At 33.7% G+C, this 6,540-nt stretch overlaps 1 long non-coding RNA gene across 1 annotated transcript; it reads left to right on the top strand.

Moving 5' to 3' along the window:
- The first annotated feature begins 630 nt into the window (after positions 1-630).
- Positions 631-3,637, top strand: LOC111095725. The gene is made up of 4 exons (XR_005357641.1): positions 631-747; positions 924-1,033; positions 3,335-3,390; positions 3,510-3,637. It is a non-coding gene; the product is annotated as an uncharacterized LOC111095725 (long non-coding RNA).
- The last annotated feature ends 2,903 nt before the right edge of the window (positions 3,638-6,540 follow it).

Raw genomic sequence — 6,540 nt, 5'->3', positions numbered from 1 at the left:
GCCCACAGAGAAAATAAGATGATGAGCATTGAAATTGGCAAAAATGATAAGAAAGTTTTTAGAAGCAGTAGTCTCCAAAGAATTCTAAAGAAAGAAAATCAGATCAATAGTGGGGAGAACTATCATTCTATAGGTTATATATAATACCAGACATTCCTGTTAGTGTTTACACTAAATTATGTAGGGTTTTTTCTATTAGTTTTATTTTTATTTTTTCAGCTTTATCAAAGTATAATTGACAAATAAAAATTGTATATATTTAAGGTGTACAATGTGATGATTTGATACATATATACACACACACATTATGAAATGATTAATACTATTCAAGCTGATTGACATATCTATTCCTCTCACATAGTTACCCTTTTTTTTGTATATGCAAAGAGAACAGTTGAGAACTCTTTTAGCAAATTTCAAGTATACAATACAGTATTATTAACTATAGTAACATTGCTGTACATTGGATAAAGTTTTATATTACTATTGTGAGAAAAAAGGAAATAAGAAACCACCATATACATATGGATCTGCTTTGTTGGATATTGATGGTGACCTGGGCTATAGAAAGTATCTAAGAAGTGAAAGTTTCAACATACTGTCTTGATAAGTATACTTTCATTCTTCTCTTATTTAGGTCACACTTGGAAGGCTCTCTGATTAATTACTATTGGCCAACAGGATGACTCAAACAGCGGTATGTGTCAATATGGCCTATACCCTGGTAGTTTTGCCTCGTGTCCATAGGTATGAATTATTTTATTCACAAGGGTCATAATGATTTACTCTGTTTCTTTTTAGTTACCTACACACTCTTAACCATAAATCCACTTCTAAAGTCCCAACTGACAACTAGGTCAGTATTGGACAAACACAGATACCGTGAGTTCACAATGAATTAAACATCTTTCTTTTTTTATCAGAGGAGGTAGAAGCCTGGTTTCAATGCAGTAGCTGATGCTCCTCAGAAAAAAAAGATCCTGACTTCATACATCAAACTCAGTTACCCACCTCTAAGCAAAAAATAGTCAAGGTGAGTGCCCAATCCCTGTAAATCTGCCTAATCTGCATTTGAAGTTAAATTTTGTGATACTTTTAATAAATCAATTTTTTTCTTTTCAGCCACACATGGAAAATGTTACTTGGTTAAGGATATAGATAAAACCATTTTGTAGAATTCAAAAGATATGGAGGAGGAAGTTATGTTGAGTGTGTGTATCTGTGTGTGCTCATGTGTATACAAACGTGTGCTTACATATGTGGATACATCTAATTTAACCACTTTTAACATAGTCAAGATTGCTAACAACCTTATTACTATGGAAGGGGTAAAAAAAAAAAAAATACCCCATATGACAGATGAGGAAACAGGGTTGAAGAGCTGAAATAAGCTCTGATTACAGAGTAAGCTCCTTGTCGAATTTGACTTTGTGTTGCATGTAGCACAGTGCCTGGCCATCAGCAAGCCCATCAGGAAGTTTGCTGACTGGCTATGGGAAGAGTCACACAACATGCTGAGCTACAAAATGAGAATTGGACTCAGTTTTCCGACTCAGCTCCAGTTTTCTAGTACACAGTAAAGAAAATTAAAGCAAGCTTATTTTCCTTGAAGAGTATAAATTCTAGTCCCTGCGTTTTCATGAATGATATTTTTCTACATGGATCATCACAGCTGGAACCACAAAGATCAATGAGAACACCGCATTTTTTTTGTACATAGTACAAAATGTAAGTGAGTGTATTAAATCCCTAATTTCTCCTCCATGGACATCGGAATTAGGCATCTGGACTGTTCAGTTTGATAATACTGATGCAAGTTTAATTGAATAAGTTGAAAATCTTACATAGCTTGGATTCACAATTCATGTTTTATGACATGAACTCTAAATTTTATGCTAAAAGTACAACTCTCTATTCACCTTTGGTCTTTCTGGTGAACAGCCCCTAATCTGAGGCTATCTGGGGGCCTTACTGTGGGTCCTCTCATTCACATAAACTCAGGTATGGTTTATACTTTTTATAAGTCACAAAAGACACCTCTGTCACTCTAGAAATCCCAGGCATTTTAGATGCTGTATACTAGGAATGCAGGACAAAGACCAAAACAGTTTTTTTTTCTTTTATTGTTTTTCTATTTTGTTTTGAATAAAGACTGTTGTCAGGGATGAAAAAAATAAAATAATAAATTTTATGCTGTTATAAAATTTTTTCTGACATAATATTGTTGTCCTGACATCTGTTGGTTGGACAGACTTTAATAATGGATTCAGTCAACCCTCTGGATTTGAAAGTAACCTCAGAAGAATCAGAGCCACTCAGGGAGTATCTCCTGGGTCTTTTTAGGTTTTTAATACTTCTATTAATGGTCTTTCAGACACCAATATTTCTGAAATTTAATACAGCAATGCATCTTTATTCTTACAATACAAAATATCAAAAATGTTCTTTAATACCATTTTAAAAATATTAATAATTTATTCAATATATCTTTTCCCATAAGAAAAATGAGGGAAATCCTTAAATATAAAATTTTACCTGATGAGCTAGATGTCTTATATATATAATCAATTCTATAAATTTGCATTAGAATTGTTCATCTTTACTTGAAAGTAAGCTTTGAGAATACTTTTTTTTACTATTTTAAGAGGTATAAAGTACCTTAACATCACCACTTTGAAATGGCTGAGAAAATACGAAACAGTGATTATTTCAATCACAAAATCCAATTGTAGAATACTAGCTTATTGAAGAAAGCAGCTGGATACCTCAATTCCTAGCCTTATGCAATTTCACTAACACTTTAGTTTTTCATTGAAAATGGATTTGTCTAAACTTCTCTATTTTATTTTTTTGTAAAACAAATGTTCTCAAAAACCTATTATTCATTGGTCAACAACAACAACAAAAATTGTTCAGCTCCTGACTTTATTCTGAGGACAGAATGTACTTTTATCCTTTCTCTGTTAGAGGTAGACTTTGGTATTTGGACAATGGAAAGAATATGAATTACATTATATTGTGTTCAACATCATTTCAGAAATTTTATTCTTTTGGCAATATATATATGTTTTCCCCTTAGAATACAAATACCTCTCCATGATGTGAGTACACGGCCAGAACTAATTTGGAGTTACTGAAGCAATGCTCAAGAATTAAGAGTGGAAGCCCAGTTTACATGATACTCTCCAAAGTCTATAGATATAGCCAGAAAGACTCAGCAGTAAACTTTCTCATACTAATCAATAGTTACAGCATATTTCATTGGTCTAACTCAAATAACCCTTAGGTGTTCTCATTTATTTTGAACTGCTTATCATATTTTTCTGCTTCTCAGATTCTCAGAAGCATATGGAACTATGATGGATATACTTGAAACATAAAAGGAATTTGGTAAGTGTTCTGGGATCTCTCATTTGGATCTATTATTTGCATGGAAAGTCAGTTTTATATTAAAACAAAATGGTAATTTTAGATGAAAGAATCAAAATATCACATAATTTTTCTTAAAGATAATGAAGGAATCTTCCAGAGAAATCACATTACTGCCTGCCTGCTCAAACTCAGTTCCAGTAACCACCTAACAGGTACCCATGTTCCAGTCCCATCAGAAGATGTCTCATGATGGAAATATGCCTTCTTTCTTGTAAATTCAAGTTTTTGCCCTGCAAGTCTTTGACATTGAGTATCATTCTTCCATATCTTTTCCTGGCCAATTTGTAGTCCTAGAAGACCCACTACCAGCTTCATCTCTTCTTCAAATATCTTTTCTGGCCTGCTCAGATGTAGCCATAACTGCACTGGGTTATATACATAGTGTTTTGTACATATTTCTTTTTAATGCTTTTCTTATGCATATTGTTGTTATCTTCCATTCTTACTGGGTTGTATGATCCTTGAAGGCAAAGATAATAGATTTTATCTTTGCATGTCTGGTGATTTGAAGGAATTAATCGCTTCTCTTCCATCTATTCACATCCCATAATAAGGGACTCTATACCCAGTAAATCCTCAACATATGCTAGCTGGCTGACATCTGCTATATTGAAATCACTCTATTATAAAATCTTGCACATATTAAATATTAATATATATATAATTTATGTCACACCTGTTTTCAAAAATTATGAGGCAGCTTTAAAATATACCTAAGGAAATATATATCACAAACCCAAGACATGGTAACCAAATTGAGCTTTATGAATCTCATTTAGTTGCCCTTTACTTTATCATCATTGAATATATGAAATTATAAATTGGACATTAAACCTTAATGTAAATTTTTTAAAGCTATCTTTTATATTAGACAGAATTTGAGAGAGTGTATCACCAATGTTTTGGAATTTAGTACCACAATGCCATCTACCAAATGGATGGGGAGCAATTGAATAACATTACAACAACATTCTAGGATATAATTCTTGTCAAAAGTATTTCCAGGGGTGATTCTTGATTTAATAATTTTGCCAGATGGCTATGTCAAGTTCTATATAAATGAATATTGGTTCCCCTATGGAGGGAGGAAATTAGCAAGTAAATCAGGTATGAAGAATTCATAAGAAGGGAGTTTTAAAGCTGCAAATCTTTTAAAGTGACCCATTTCATAAAAGAATATGTCTTAAACACTGATTCATTATGAAAAGATCAACACAAATAATGCCTGGTTGCTAAGAATTCTATAATAATTTCAGAGATGAAAATTTGAGGTTAAGATATTTTGTAACACATGAAGATTATTAACAGTAAAACAATGGTGAAGTAGGAGAAAAATGTGATTTTTATGTTTTTTTTTCTTTAAACAATTTCTTTACTTACTCATACCAGGGGTAATCTCTTCAGCCTCTTCAGATAGCAGATCATGCATATTTGTTAAATATACATATGTAAAGGTTTGATACTACCCAAGTAGTGTAACAGCTAATGTGTTAATGGTGCTATTTAAAACTTTATCTGGATAATATTTCCTATATTAGTAATATAAAACTTTGATTATTCCAACATTAATATTTTCCTTTTATAGCCTATATCAATATATATCTATACCACATGGTTTAGTACTTTCACCATAGTTTCTTGTATTTTTCTCTATCATCTACCTATAAAACAACAACAACAACAAAACTAAGGGCACTCCTTACTCCTTCTGCTGGGGCCAAGGACATAATCATATTCCTTGCTTCCTCTGCCAGTAATTCTAGATCCCAGTCAGCCACATGCATCACTTTTGCCAGTCTAGGATTCTTCATCATGGGGATGCACTGAAGGGTCTGAGCGCCTGGTTACCATGTCCTTGTCAAGTGGTAATTGCTCTAACATTGTCCATTCATGGTTATTACCAGGTCTGAAGCACCCAGAGATGCCCTACTGACTGACTTCCCTGAGTTCTAGACATACTCTTCCCTATCATCATTATATACAGGCTATTCCACTTCTGAAAAGCAGGATCAATTACCACTGCCAGTATAATAATTACCTTTTTAACTCAAGATCTCTGGTAAAAAGAACCATGAGTGACCAGATGGCCATCACATTAGGTTAGGTGGAAATCTTACTGTAACATCTGGTAGAAGTTTCCCTTACTAGAAATAAGAATCTGCAATCTGGAAGATCCTAAAGTTGAATAAATAGGCACCATAAGTTCCCTAAGTGGACAACTGGCAGTGAGGGTCTGATGACACAATTTATATTTGACCTATAGTCATCCTGAATACCCTAGTGCTTAGCCTGACTTCCAGTTGCCAGCATCTTTGTGTCTTTCCCTGAGTACCAGAGTATTAACTAAAGCCCCCAAGAGCAGTTGTCAGTAAGTTACTTACTGGAATTATCTATGGAAATTCAAGATCTCCTGCTTCCTGATGGTATAACTCCGAACTGCAGGTTTAAGGGGCTCATAGTTACTCTACAAGATGTAATCCTATGGTTCATGTAAAAACCTTATAATAGACAAGCATTATTTTTTGGCTTCCTTCCTTTTCTATATTATTTTTTTTTACATGCTTACTAGTGAGCCCTTTCCCTCTGCAATAAATTACTTTGGGATCTTTGCCTCAGTTTTAATATCTAGAGAAACCCACATTAATTCAGATGCCACTTGTATTTCTAGTCCTTGGTCATTGTATCCAACTATTCTAGCTATTAGGATCATGGCACTGCATAAATGTTACTAGTTCAAAATATACATCATATCTTGAAAAACAGTGTCCTAGCTAAGGTGTCATTTTTCCCAATCTGTTACTTATAGTTACACCTTTAAGAAGCCATTCCACTTCTTATCATGTCAGTTCCTTCTGGATGATGCAGTATATTCAGAAAACCAATAGTTTTTTTGGTTGCACCCTGTTGCACATCATTTACTATAATGGCAGCCCCTAAGTCAAGGCAATGTTACATGAGATCTCATAATGATAAATTTAACACTCTATGAGCACTTATATGATAATGCTGACTGAAAGACTGTGAATAGGGGTGGTAGTTAGGTGGAGAATTTTCTCCAGTTAGGTGGAGAACTTCAATAAAAGCAACTTGCCAGCCAGAGGCTGGTTG

Source organism: Canis lupus, chromosome 4 (assembly GCF_011100685.1).
Source record: "Canis lupus familiaris isolate Mischka breed German Shepherd chromosome 4, alternate assembly UU_Cfam_GSD_1.0, whole genome shotgun sequence".
NCBI lineage: Eukaryota > Metazoa > Chordata > Mammalia > Carnivora > Canidae > Canis > Canis lupus.
Note: the sequence above shows the minus strand (reverse complement) of the source record. Positions and strands in the feature narration are given on the sequence as shown.